Genomic DNA, 14,925 nt, shown 5'->3' on the forward strand with positions numbered 1-14,925 from the left:
TCCGTCCTCAGATGAGGGAGAGACACTTTCAATGTTGGATCCCTTAGAAAAGGCTAACGTCAATTACCGGACAAACTATGTGAATATCACTGCATCTACATAAATACCTATCACCGTTTGGTATCACAAATGAAGTCTCAAATCTGAGACAGTAAAATACGGTCACTAGTCCCAAGGGACTTGGACCCGAGAAAGACTGAGCTGGCAAGGACCAGTATCATGAAATAAGACAGACGCGTCCTCTCGTCAGAGAGGGCGCCCCACAAAACAAAACCGTAAAGTTCAACCGTAATAAATATCTTGTCGTGAGACCCAGACAGTGCTTGACACCAAGACTTACTGACTGACCGTCAGTCTCAATGTGACTTGGACTTGGACTAGGTATCACAAAAATCTAGAGGACACAGCGTTTCGGAAACTAGATTTGATTCCGTTCTCAGATGAGGGAGAGACACCTTCCCTGTTGGATCCCTTAGAAAGAGCTAACATCAATCACTGGACAAACTATGTCATTATCATTGCAGCTACATAAATACCTGAGGCCAGGCTATGTCAATGGGAGTTAAAGGAAATATGTACGATAAAAATATTGTGACGTATTTGCGCTATGCTGGACGCCCCCTACCCCGCCAGCTGTGGCGTAACAGTGCTGCCGCTGCTACGGTGACGGGTCGGTCAGCACTCTGCCCCCTCCCCCGCTGTGACGTGGCAGCGCTTCCTACTGTAACGTGTCAGGTGACAACAGTGACGTAGCGGGGGATGCCACGGTTACTACACAGCAGTAAACAACTCTCGACAGCGTTCCTAGCAACACCTGTAAACACGGCGACTAGGTGAAAAGGAAGCAAGGCGTTTTCCCTTTGTCTGACTGAGGGTTTATAAGAGAACTGCACTGCCTTAGGAGTCAGTTAAAATGTAGCAGCCGCCGAAGTCCGATAAAATGTAGCAGCCGCCGAAGTCGGTTAACATGTAGCAGCCGCCGAAAACGGTTGAAATATAGCAGCCGTCGAGGAAAGAAAACCAGAACGCATGGTTAGAAGAACTTATGTGATAGTGTGCGATAACTGAGAATTCAGCAAGGGAAGAGTTATTGTGTGACTTCAAGATTGTGCGCTGTAGTACAGTTATATTTGTTGTGTGTAATTCACAGAGACTTGTATAGCTCCCGTGTTATAAATATGTGAAGACTACTGAGGATAGAGTGAATAGAATAGTCTGTAGGGTTTGTAAATTGTGTAAACCCGCAACAGTGTTATAAGTATTTGTAGTTACGATTTGTAGGTTGTTAAATAAACCAGCTAACAATCTGAACGGCGCCTTCAGTAACAAAACACGTTACAATATGATAAATATGCACACATCTGAAACTAATATAGAAACGAAGGTGAAAATTTAAGAAACAAACGCAGCCAAGAAACCAGTTCCATGATATACAATGCGAATAATTAACTGGACAATGCTGTGAAACTATTTTGTGCCTATTGCTAGCGTCATTTGTGGAGTAAAACTGAACACTTGAGACTAAAACCTTGTAGAAATCTATGAAGAAACTGTCACATCATAGAGACTTTCACCGTGATTTGTTGATCTCATTGCTGGAGAAATTTCCAAACTGGCTTGGCTGTTCGGATTGGTTAAGCATGTCATATGGGACGATTATTTATATTTCCCATACCTGCTCTTACCTTCAATTTCCAAAATCATGGCTTCATCCCAGCTTACCTTATAACCATATTCACATGCATTTGGGATATTATTCATTTTTCTAGAATATCCTCTTTGCTACTAAGCCTATGTGCACGACACCGCACGGCTAAAGGTCTACCTGCTTCGCCAATGTAACTTATGCCACACCCAGAAGGAATACTGTAGACGCACAGTGCCGTCTGTTGCGAATCTCTTTCCGGCCTGGTTCTCATGAGTGAACTCCTAAGTGTGTGTCTAGTTTTGAAGATCGCCCTAGTGTTGTATCGATTCCCTATACGTTTTAACACCCTACACATATGGAATATACAGAGAGTTCAGAGGCTTCTGCGCTTTATTCGCAGGACGGCTACCCTTGGAATTAATAACCGATGTTATGCTCTTACGGCATAATGGAGGCAGATTTGAAACTCCGGGGCTCGAACGGGTCCAGTCGAACTACCGCAATGAAAAAAGTTGGTAAACAAACACAGCTTGCCCACCATGTGGCATGTCTCGCTTGTAAACACTGAACCAGGAGTTGCGACAAATGTAGTAAACTCTTGCCGTTTATTGACAAGTATAAAGAAATACTCACGTGTATATGTCATCTATTAAATACCATAGATCGGGGATCTAAACGTGCAATTCAATAGACAGTGTTTAGGAGGTGCTACCGGGCACTACGCCCGAGGTTACCTCGATGTTATTAGTGAGAGTTTACACGGCAGACGGCGCACTCATCGTAAGAGATAGGTAAGCCGCACCACAGCGAGACTGCAGCAACACCATGGGATCGGTAGAGCAGCTGCACCAGCCTTGTTGAATAATCAGACAGCCAGAGATTGTGAGTAGGGCCCAACCTAACAACACCACGGGAACGGCAGAGCAGCTGCACCAACCTTACTGAGTAATCAGCCAGAGAGTGTGAGTAGGGCCCAACCTAACAACACCACGGGAACGGCAGAGCAGCTGCACCAGCCTTACTGAGTAATCAGACAGCCAGGGTGTATAATTAGGGCCCGAGCTAGCAACACCATGGGATCGGCAGAGCAGCTGCACCAGCCTTACTGAGTAATCAGACAGCCAGGGTGTATAATTAGGGCCCGAGCTAGCAACACCATGGGATCGGCAGAGCAGCTGCACCAACCTTACTGAGTAATCAGCCAGAGAGTGTGAGTAGGGCCCGACCTAGCAACACCATGAGATTGGCAGAGCAGCTGCACCAACCTTACTGAGTAATCAGCCAGAGAGTGTGAGTAGGGCCCGACCTAGCAACACCATGAGATTGGCAGAGCAGCTTCACCTGCCTTACTAAGTAATCAGATAGCCAGAGCGTGTGAGTAGGGCCCTACCTAGGATGTGTAGGAAGAGTAGGATGGAATTAAGTTCAATATACTTCAGACGCATACTTGTACATACTGTAATATATTAATAATGTAAATAGACGCCCCACCCTTGTGCTTCAAGTTTATTCCAGTGCCTCTCCCCCGAGTATATACTTTTACGTTTAGAGACCGTACGGTGGCGGCACCCAGTGTAAAAAGTAAAGTATAACTATCCATGTACCAGACCGTGGAAGCCCATAAGGTTGTGAGACGTTGAGGGTCCCACACTGTCTAGACAATCGGCTTAAAGTTGGCGGTAAGGTTGTCAGCCTTACGCGCTGGCGGCGCTTTACTCCACAGGAAAATTATTTAATTAATTCCTGGTACTCATTTCTGTTAGAGGCTGAGTAAACCCCAGGGCCTAGTGCGGCTGGAAGGATTAGGTCAACTGAAAAACATCCAATGACTTCATCGGGACTTGAATCCGCGACCTTCCGGCTTGTATCATAGATCCTCAGTGTAAATTTGCTAAATTAAGTTCAGACCCCTCCTGTTGACCTGTTATTGAATCCCGTACCTTGACGGTCACTCATTCCATACTGATCCTTCTGAGAAACCAACCATCTAGAGGGTTAGAGAGAGCAGCCGTTGATAGAGATAGCTAACTAGATCAGGAGCCAGATCGCTCAGCTATAGTCTGAAGGTAGGTCGGGTACCCTGAGTATGAGCCTTGTTAACATAGCTTTCATTTTTAACTCAGAATCGCGTGGTTAATGTACGCACGATATTTGGCAAACTCCTAACGATTCACCAGTACCGCCATAAAGCATTAGTAAAAAAATAAAAGATACGATATATATGTGATAAGACTAGAGGTTATAATTGCTTTGGCGATTGGTAATAGCAACTGTAGTTTTCTGCTTTATGATATCGTGTATTCTGGTGGATGGGTACGAACCTTCTCGGAGGAATATACTGCTGCCACCCACTCTGAAGATACAGAGAATATTGTGGCGTATAGATCCGTTGCTAGGAAGAACATCGCAACAGACACAGAGACAAGAGCCGTTGTCATGCAACAGCACGGTAAACACGCCTCTGCCACAAGAGGGCTACTGCTGATGCGGTGTTTGCTACTTGGTCCGTACGGAAGAGTTTTCTTGAAGAGAACTGGGGCGACCCAGTCAATTATCAGTTGAAAGTTGGGTTGTGCGCGGAAGGCTTGGAAGATAGAACCTGAGCACGTGAAACTGAAGAATCTTCAGTGTTATAAGCCGCTGCCATGGAACGAATGATGAGATACAGCAGGCTGGGAAAAGGCTTAGAGGGGTGCTGTGGTGATTTGTAAAGTGTGGACATCAGCGATAGCGCTCTAATTACTTGTAGTTCCTAGCCGTGTGTATAATTGTTCAAGAAATCCATTCATAAATCCATACCCCTTCTATAGTCACGCATATAAATCGTGACAATATATTTCCCCGAAACTATTATACCCAATTACCAGGCTACATGACGTGAAACGCAGAAGACCGCAGTGTGAAGCATAATGTGGTTTCATTTCTGCAGATATTTCCTCATGTTTAGTAGATAATAAATCTAAATATTAAGACCTGCATCTGTTCATTTAGAATAATGCGTTGACTCTAATGTGGGCTTCAGAGGGCTTCAAAGTTCACGTTTATATACATTTCACGACCTTCATCCTTTGTAGTCTGTGGACAGATAAGAAAACATTAGAGTCTGGGTATTTTGAATTCCTGTTGTAGTGGTTAATACTCATCTAACTAGGTATGTTACAAATATTCTGTTTTAACTGATGAGTCTCCTTACGCAAGACTCGTGGTAGGGCCCGTTCTCATGAACTCCGTGGATTAATTCACATACTGGTCAACACGAATTAAGATAAGATCGAGTTAATATATCGATAAGGAAATTTCCGATTCCGGTTTTGTATGTGCTTGTTATAAGGCCTTTCTTGAAATAAACAGTCATCAGCTCCAACGAGCTACTCACGTAAAGGTCTGCTACTTGAGACCGGCGTGTGCATGTATGCCATAGCAAAGTTAATGTTTTGCGTGCAAGAATGGGATAGATAATTTCGCCTTTAAAATGGTTAAATTGCGACAAAGACTGTGTGAATTGATGCTAAAATGAAGGTGGAAATATTTTAGTAGTCATGTTACTGTTAGCAAGTGATGGTAAGATCTTACATTGCAGCTGCATTACAACTTAACAAATCACGACTAACTTCGGTACTATCAACGAATAAAAATCTGACCGAAGTCAGGACATTTTCTTCTCTACTTCAGAAAAAGCTTAAATCGGAATATGTAAATATATTAAGGAAGAATTGTTCATGATGCAAAAATTGGAATGAAACTCCGCGAAGACATGGAGCACTAGTGATTGATGTAAAGACGCTTTCAGTAGCTCAGAATGTGTACAGCGTCGGAACATTCGTGCAAATGGCCTCCAGCATGCAATTCCTTGATGAATATTGAGAGCAAAAATCCCTTGATAAAAAGTACGCCGATATATAATTGCCGCTGAAAACGACAGTAAGGCTGCTGGACAACGGTTTGAAGAAACAGAGAAGAACAGAGGAACTATAAGACATGGTGACTTCTGTGAGGGCCGCGTGACACTTGTAAAAGGCAGTGGATTCGTGAATTTGAGAATTCGTTAGAGAGGAACAGTCATCGTTCAAGGCAGTCAGAAAGTCATTCATAAGGTAGTTCAATAGTTGAATTGTTAACCAGATAACATTTCTTACGAAGCAACGACTAGCAAGCAGACATTGAAGACTTTATTCTATATGCTATAGTGTAACCGCACCATGCAGGAACCTCAGCAATGTTGCTGATTTACATTTTTTATTACAATGTACTACACGTAAACGAACTGTACTACTGTTAACAATAGATGATACAGAATTGACCCCAGCACCAGCAGACGCCAAGGACAACATCTGGTCTTTCTGAGGGACAAGTAAGCTGCAGGTCACTTGAAAACCCAGAACGGAGCAGGAAGTATCCCGCTGTGTTTTCTAGGGATTTCAATGCTTAACTTCGACGGTTCCAGTCTTTGAAAATTTGAGACTTGACAGATACGAGTCGCAATAATTTTCGAAGGGGCATACCGAGCGATCGTTAGCGTACCTCCATTTATTTAAGAGCTGTCAGAGGGACCGTGTTGTACTTAGGCCCAAATTAACATGGATCTGGTTAGGGATTGGCTGAATGCAAATGAAAGAAACACCCAAATTTTAGGTTCAGCCAATCAGCAAAATTTCAGAGGAGAGGAATCCAGGCGTTCCCGGAACCTTCGGGACTTCTGCCTCTCCAGAGCACAGTCATCAGAATGAAATAACAGGAGTGAGTAGCCAAAGGGAATAACCGGAGTCAGTAGTAACCTCCCGGACGTTAAATCGGTGTTGGCCCGAGTCCGGTGTACAAATTCAAAGTGCTACAGCCGGGTAATAGGTAATTGTAGTGAACATCTACAACAAACGCAACAGTGTTGATGAAGGGTGTGTTTTCAGTGTTTTCTCTCTCCCTGTGTGAGCAAGGCCCATTAGCCGCCCTGAGACAGAATCTCGTCCTACCGTCTGAGCAGTCGGAACCCCAAACGTCCGCCCATCCAAATCACCAACTTTGTTTTCCCCGTTCAAAACTCGTGGATGTCACCCAAGTCCACTGGCGCCCATCAAAAAAATTCAAATCCAGAGCAATTCCACACCCTACCCTGAACCAGACAGCTACAAGGAAGCGGCGGATTAAAGTGCAGACCACAAAGGGGCGGACGTGAAGGACGGTAATAAGTGACGACCAACTCGAGAGGCTTGAAGTCTCACTGAGCGGTAACGACGACAGAAGACGAGGAGGGCGGCAACAATAGTTACAGTAAACTTCAGAGTGTTACAATTATTTGTAGTTATGACTTGTGAGAGTCCCATAAATAATTCATCTAATCCAAAACCCATTATTGTCAGTCCTGTAAACATATTATATGAGGCAGTATCAAGGAGTTTTCTTTCATGAAGGAATGATGTGCTGGATTATACGGACCCCTGCACAGGTAAAGTTTTCCTGTGCTTACTTAGTCATGCACTATGCCATGAAGTCATACGGAGAACTGGAGGTATACGAGTAGCTTCGCCATTTTTTATCTCGGCGCTAGATGGAAGTGAGATTGGTCAGCTTCAAGCTCTTGTCGCTTTACCCATTGGAAGGAGGATGGGTACGTCCCAGTGCCAGTGTGGACGCTATGGAGAAGAGAAAAATTTCGCGCTGCTGGGAATCGAACCCAGGTCATCCAACCCGTAGCCCGTCGCTATACCGACTGAGCTCTCCTGGCTCCTTACCGGACTCCCATGTAGCGAAGAATTATAGGATGGTTAAAGAATGCTAAATAGGAAAAGAGATAACTTGTACTCTTCTCAAAGTATAATTAGATTGATCAAGTCAATGAGAATGCGGTGGGCAGGGCATCGAGTACGAATAGGGAGAAAAGGAATGTATGTAGGATATTGGTGGGAAAGCCAGAAGGAAAGAGACCACTGGAAAGATTAAGGCGTAGGTGGGTGGACAACATTCAAATTGATCTTAGAGAAATAGGATGGGATGGTATGGAGTGGATTGATCTGGCTCAGGATAGGGACCAGTGGAAGGCTCTTGTGAACACGGTAATGAACCTTCGGGTTCCATAAAATGCTGGGAAATTCTTGAGTAGCTGCAGATTTGGCTTCTCCGCAAGATGGGCTCAGCTCCATAAGTATGTAAGTAAGTAAGTAAGTAAGTAAATTGGAAAAGGGTGTGGAAGGAAATTCTTCTAGTCAAATTTGAGATACTGTGAGGAAATTTTCCTGGAGGCACTGTAGGAAACAATGAATACCTTACGAAAATATTCTAGTGATATGATTTGACGCAACGCAGTTTGGTATACTGGTACCAACTTTTCAGAAGGGACTGGCTGTCGGCGTTTTCAGGGAAGTACGATGAAGGTACCGGGTTCGTTTAAAACGTGTGGAGTCATCTACCACATAGTGTCACATTCGAGAAGAGCCGATCTTAATACTCATCTCAGTAATAGCCTCACATTTTACACTCAGGATAAACGTTCTTCGGCAAGATATTTGAACCTGGGCCACTCGTTTTCAGGTATAACGCGGAGAAAACTTTTTCTTGTCCGCAGTAGTTTAATATCTTCATGTTGTTTTAAATTATTTTTTAAACCACAAAGTACATGGCTCTGCGTAATGTAGCGGTTAGCTCTGCCAGCAAAGTACAGCAGCGCTAATGAAGGTTTTAATCACAGAGACATTTGGAAATGTGTGTACATCTAATATGGTAAGGTAAAGTTTCCCTGTATTTAACTACCCAATGAAGGAGTACCACTTTTTCTTCACCTCGGCATTAGTTGGAGGTGAGTGGTTAGCTTTATGCTCCGGGCTCTTTACGCCATTGGACAGGAGGTTCGGTGAACCCCAGAACCTGTCTGGACGATGTGGAGAAGTGAAAATTCTTGACACCACCCGGACTTGAACCCCGGCCCCTCGGTCTTCCAGTCAGTAGCCAGTCGCTATACCGACTGTGGAGTGGGGGTGAGATCTAATATGAGGTCCTTTAAAGTACTCTCACACTTGTGACCGTCGCAAGTGATCAGCCCCATCCCAATTACTCAGCGGCATTCCTCTTTCTTTTCTTCATTAGATTTGCGACCTCACTAAGACGGTCAAGGCAGCTATAAAGAAATTTGTGCTTAGTCAGAGGATTTCTGAAGATGGTGTGTAACAACCACTGAGAGTGACGTTTTGGAGAGTGTCCACTCTCCTACATACTTTTAAAATCTTAGATTTTCAGAAAGTTGTTTTCCTGCGTCAAGCGACAGGATAAAGTAGAGCGCCTTGGAGGAGTTAATCTTAAACACCGGACTCTGGAGCCTAAGAGAGTGGGGTCCTTTATTTAATCCTGTCACGCTACGAAGGAAACGAACCAGTTTCCGAAACGTTATATCTGAGAAAACTCAGTCTGTGTAAATCGTCCAAAATATGAGTAAGAAAGATAATACGTGTTTCTTCATTTTATTTTTGTCTGTTCGAATCACTTAGTTATATTCAATCTGGACAACAAATAATGTTGTGTGCAGCTGAAGACTGACAGAGGCGGAAATGCACAAACAACGGGGCTTTGCCGCTGCCTGCGGGTGAGGGGAAACGTATAGCTGTAGTAGTGATAGACACTGTGTCTGTCTAATATGGAGAAGAGTGATGCACTACGAACAATCATCTAATTCGCTCGCAATATCTTCCCTTTTAGTTAATGCGATTCCATGGGTGTCACTGCAGTAGATTAGCGATCTACTTATCAGTCGTGTAACTGTACAAAACAGCTCCATTTAAATTAGTGTATGGCTATTACTCGCCACGTGTCACAAACATTTGTCTTAAGGAAACTTAACGGCGAAATCCAGGCCCAGTAGCAGGGCTGTACTTGACGAATACATGGAATCACCCATCATTGAAACATGAAGAGTTAATTTATGTTAGATTGCATTGTGTTAGGCCACGTTAAATGAGTTTATATTATATTATATTATATTTGTGTAGGTTCTACAAGACATTAATAAAACACGGATTTTTTTTTAAGATTTTCTATTGGTGCATGTTAAAAAGACTTTAAATAGTGATGCAAGATTATTATATTGAAAAAAGTCGTTCATCAATTCAATCAAATTCATATCTTCACAACCTCCTTCTGTGAAATTCAATTTGAAATTATATCCAAGCGAACATCATTGTTTCCCGAGAGACGTTCCTACTTAAGTAATATATTCAGATTGACCTATCGATCATCATTGCTATCAGTTCCCTGTAAGCAATGTCTTCTTGCTGCGTTTAAAATGTTACGTAGGTTATGTGAAGGAGAGTGGAATGTAAAGTGAGAAACGACAAAACTCACAGATTGTTTCAAATTAAGAAGCTTGACGGGTAATCTGTGCATAGGAGCAGACAGCATCATGGTGCTGCGCTCCATTTAAGCATCACGTTAGGCCACAGCAGGAGACTGCGCAATGCTTCCGACGGCATATAATTAATAGTTTCTGCATTAGTGATTATCCAGAAATAAGCGAGTTCTGTGCAAATGCGGTATAAGACATACACGTCTACGTATCTTATGGACCCACGTAACTTGTATCCATCGCGCTGTTCTCTGGAATTAATTCTTGGTGAGTTGTGCCAGAAAATTATTCGGGCCTCTAAGTGTTATGGGCTTTAAAAATTGTAAATGAATTAAATTCATACATTCCACTGATCGGATGGATGTTCTGTATTTGTGTTAATGCTCTTCTTGGGTTGGGCGATGGTGCCCACGTTTGGGAACTACATGCTGCTTCCATCTACAGAGTCTAAGTGTGTAGGTTGGTGTCTATGCATACATATCACTGAGCTTTAAAAAGAACGGGAGGAAATGGGGCGACAGATTCTTGGATTATCTTATAAAATGTTGTCAAGGGACCCAAATTATAGGCCTGTACATATTAGTTTCTTCAGACCGTGAAGTAGAGTGACCCTTAAAATAAAACGAAAGAAATTTACGTCGCAGTACTCGTATAATAAAAGGCTTTTTCATCTTACCGAGTCTCGTTCGTCATTATGCGAATTTGTGCATCCTCACATTACCGCCCCTAGATTGATCCCAAATTAGTCCGTAGCAGTTAACATAAGGTCGTTGTGAGCCCCGAACATTAGATTGGCTGTGAATGACGAATCGAAAGCAGATATATCTTGAAACAGCCGTGGGTTTTCTTGAGGCAACAACTTACCATAATCAGAGTAACCGACCTCCAGTGCTGAAAATGAACTGAACTCTTGACAGAAAGCACTCGACTGCGGCGTTCGGTTTCAGCTGTTGAAACGACATAAAGCATACCAGTCAAACATGATACGTAAGGGCAAAGGCAGAATTTTCCCTGTACTAAATCAAGCGTCGTAAGTTGAATGGTTATGGGGGAGTGGAAGTACAGCCTGGCATTATATGGAGATGATGTTCAGCTTCACGCCTCCAGTATCTGTAGACAGGAGACTGGGGGAGCTGCAGGCCGGTTTAAACACTGTGAAGAGAGAAATGTATTCGTGTCCATATTCCTCTGTCGTCATTACACTGATGGCCTTCGTGTTATTGTTTCCGAAACGGCAGTAATATACTTCCGGTCAAGTTAGAATGGACATAATCCACAGTAGAGGAGAGTCAATGCGTAACCTTGAAACAAATTGCTACTGGTGTCCCATTCGTAATAAGCTACCCAGATATCCATTGGTATACTCTTCAGCATGACCTTGGACAATGCCCGGAAACAATGGAAGGGCAATAAATTTTATCACTAATCGAAGTGTTGTCGCATCTAATTAATATTTATTATGAGTCCTACTCGTAAGAATTCTCCCTCGTCCGCAAGTAATCGCTGACTTCCGATGCTGCGCCTTCTCACCCTCCCCGCCCTTCTTTCCCTTACATGCGAACGCTAAAATGAGATCGTAGCAACGTTCTGCTGTGCGCAATGTCGCATGTGGCAACGTCATGCTTTGGTACACCCCTGAGAAAATAAACGTCCCGAACGGAGTTCTGGATTACCGCACTGATGTGCAGGTCTGACACTCCTCGGATGGGTTACTGGCCGAATCGGCATTCGATTAGTGGCAGGGACACAGACTTGTCCCTTTTTTACAGCGACTACCTCAGTCAGACAGGTGTTCAGATGTTCCATCTCACACTGAACGCTCTGAAATGCATTTCAGAAAGAATTCAGCTCATTATCGGAAATGCAATTGAGGAAACAAAATATACCAGTTATGCTTGGTCTGTAAACATGAGTTCAATTTCTGAATTTGTTTCAGGAGGTTGTATCATAGTTAAGTTTCGTTACCTTGTACATTATCCGTCGCCTGGCCACGAGCGCGTCGTTCTACATCATTGTCAATTGTATTATTCATCAATGATATTGCGAAAGCCGAGGTACTGACAGCGTCGTCGAATAGACACTGAGCTTCAGCCACTCCACACCCGGCTTTTGCATCCACCCAGTCTCAAATGCGAGGGTGATGGTGGGCTCTTCGCTCAGTTATAAAATGACTGAATATGTAACCCAGTCGTTCAGGATTCCACCTTCATCTAGTATTGAGACCTTTCACGAGTACACTTTTACCACTACGCCCCTATGCACCATCGTTGCGAGGGGCTGAAGTCAATTGTATAGCCTTACCTGACCAACACTGTGATCTGTGTTATTATTTATTATGACTAGCAATGCTCGTGTGAATCGGCTTCATTGCAATTTAACCGTAATAACTACAATGAAGACGTATTTCAGCATGGATCGTATTCCGTATTCCGTATTGAGGGGGTGGGTTTCCCCATGCATTTAGACCGGTTAGTGGTCCATTGTGCGTCCACCTTTAATTTCTACTGTCTCCATACCCTACCGGTACTGGTGCCTACTATCAGCCCCTTTCTGCAGCGAGGTTCCAACCTCCTCTGGCAGTGGTATCTAACAGTTAGTCCCTTTCTGCCAGAGAGGTACACCCCTCCTCTGGCAGTGGTACCTAATACTTCCCCATCTACCGGAGGAATTGGAAACTACTTGGGCGGGAAATGTTGCCTAATTTTGCTCAGAGGTCTCCTAGAGCCATGAGGTTCTTTTACGTGACGTAAATCTACGACACGGGACCCACGGCTTGAAGCCCCTCCCGGAGGACTTGTTCCCTGAATTTTTCCGCCCTTAAAAATTCCACGACCTCCGCCGGGTTTGAACCCCACGTACCTTGAGTCATGAGGTGGGAACGTTACCCCTAGACTACGGAGGCCGCTACCATGGGGCGTAACTCGTGAACACTGCAAACTACCAGGCGGTCTTCGATAATCTCACTCACAAAAAGAAACCCTCCGTGGCCTGTAGTCCGCAAACGAACTATACCGACCAAGCGACAGCCACTTGTCGGCGAAGTTAGTGCCAACTTTTACGGAGAGAGTGGGTCATGTGATCAGCGCAGCGGTTCCCCACGGCTCCTAATCTCGGTTAATCTCACTCACAGAGATTGATATTAATTTGTAAACGAGGTATAAACTATTACCAATTTATAATCCAAATTTAACCGCAATAAATACAATCATGTTACCAAAGTATTGCTCGTAACGTCAAAAACAATCAACGTTAACAACGCCATCTACTATTGCGCTCTGCTGTTAACGCTAGTGTACAAGACCTGTAATCGGGCAGTCAGTGTTACGGAGAGCTGCCAGACACATCCACTTAAGGTCACCACAATTACAGGAATTTTACAATTTACAATTTTACAGGAAAAACCCTCGTACCTTGGGCAGGATTTTTGATTACTCTAAAAATCTATTCACCACAGCTCTAGCTAGTTTGAACAGGCACAAAATTTGATTTAGTCCCTCCCTTGCTGCTTTATACTAAAATATTAGACGTGCTAAAAGAATGCGACAATTAAGTTTTTAAATATGATGTCATGTGACCTGGTGTACAACAGTACTTTGCATCTCAGGCCACCTACCAATGTGCCCTCGACCCCTCAGTATGTGGTACACAAAATCGAGGGGAAACCTTTTACTTGAAACTATCTAAAATACACTTCACTGGTTTCTTTTCAAATTCACAAATAAACAAGCAGTAATTTGCAAAAATTACACATATATATATTGGACGATCATCTAAGGCTCTGTCAGTTGTAATGCATATGAGTGAAGTAAAAATGGGGAAAAGTATGAAATACAATTTAGGAAATGTAGGCCTGAACATGAAACCGGTGCTGGGAGAAACGCCGCCATAACCGCAGATAGCATTCGTTTCTGAACTGTCTTCAGCCCTCCCTGCGAACTTCACTATTCTCTCTCCCTCAGTCTCAGGCAAAATGACACCAATGAAACGTTTCTTTATTTGTGGCAGAATGTAGTAAAATCAAATTTCCTTGCTGGAAAGGAAAGTTTATTTCATGGTAAGCATTTTGTTTTACATCTTGATAATGGCCTGCCAATTAGTTAAGTTCTTGTGGATTTTATCAAGAAATATGTCCCCATTCACCAGCCGCTGGAGTGAGATATGCCTCGGGTACCAGATGATGCACCGATTAAAATATGGTTCTTAAAGTTAGCAAATGGGAATATTAACACTGGAGGTACTAAATTGCCCCGGACATTAATGCATCCAGTGAAGGTGATAGCGACTCCCTTCTATCCAGATTTCACACTGCCCCAACTGCTTACTCAACTTTTAAAGTCAAAACTGTAGGGATACTGTGAATTGTACAAATCCCGCTCTATTAACATTATAAACATGTTCAAGACGTACATGTTTTTCTAAAATCTCGCTGTATTCTTTTTAGAAAATGACGTCTACCTAGGCTGATGGCTTGAGGCTTTCTCAGGGAAGCGATATTGCTGGTTCTTTTCATAAAATCAGTGACCCACTGATCAGGGGCTTAACCAATCACATCCCACGACTTAGGACACCTTTCGTCAGACCATTTCCGAACTGACAAATTAGTTGCATTGCTCCTTTCCTTATTAAACTACCATGAATATGGATGACTAGCAGTGGTAACACAGCCTATCAGCTTCCACATCTGTTGAAACAGAGTCCACGCTGCACATTCACTTTTGTAGAAGAACTCTCCGGCATCACTTTCGCTTTGATCATCAAGATGATCTCTACAGCTCAAGCAGACAAGCCAACAGCGAAAGCAAGATCCTGGCAGTCTCTTGACTGCGTCTGCATCTGAAAGCATAGAGCTTTAGAAATATGTATGCGAAGCCTTTGGATATCTCTGCCTATTTGTTCGTAAATTGCAAGCAGAATAAAATATAGAAGCTACACTTACTATAACTGTGCCTTAAAT

The 14,925-nt window shown here is 43.4% G+C and overlaps 1 protein-coding gene across 1 annotated transcript in view; it reads left to right on the forward strand.

Moving 5' to 3' along the window:
- Window positions 1–14,925, forward strand: part of LOC111862483 (prostaglandin E2 receptor EP4 subtype) — a 157,211-nt gene that overhangs the window by 110,114 nt on the left and 32,172 nt on the right. The window lies entirely within an intron of this gene.

This window comes from Cryptotermes secundus, unplaced genomic scaffold, assembly GCF_002891405.2.
Source record: "Cryptotermes secundus unplaced genomic scaffold, Csec_1.0 scaffold758, whole genome shotgun sequence".
NCBI classification, from domain to species: Eukaryota; Metazoa; Arthropoda; class Insecta; order Blattodea; family Kalotermitidae; genus Cryptotermes; species Cryptotermes secundus.